At 41.8% G+C, this 342-nt stretch overlaps 1 protein-coding gene across 1 annotated transcript in view; it reads left to right on the top strand.

Moving 5' to 3' along the window:
- Positions 1-342, top strand: part of LOC116674024 (coagulation factor XIII A chain-like) — a 22,567-nt gene that overhangs the window by 20,593 nt on the left and 1,632 nt on the right.

Genomic DNA, 342 nt, shown 5'->3' on the forward strand with positions numbered 1-342 from the left:
GCGGTCCTCATGTGAGCCAGTTTTGTTATAGCTTTTGCTGGTTTTTGTGACTGCACTTGGGGACACATTCAAAGTTTTCGCTATTTTCCAGACTGACTGACCGTCATTTCTTAAAGTAAGGATGGCCACTCGTTTCTCTTTACTTAGCTGATTGATTCTTGCCATAAAATGAATTCTCATAGTTGTCCAATATGGCTGTCGGCTGTGTATGAACCTGACTTCTGCACAAAACAACTGATGGTCCCATTGAAAACCATTTCAGGTGACTACCTGATGAAGCTCATTGAGAGAACACCAAGGGTTTGTAGCACTATCAAAAAAGCAAAGGGTGGCTACTTTGAA

The sequence above is a fragment of the Etheostoma spectabile genome, chromosome 24 (genome assembly GCF_008692095.1).
Source record: "Etheostoma spectabile isolate EspeVRDwgs_2016 chromosome 24, UIUC_Espe_1.0, whole genome shotgun sequence".
NCBI lineage: Eukaryota > Metazoa > Chordata > Actinopteri > Perciformes > Percidae > Etheostoma > Etheostoma spectabile.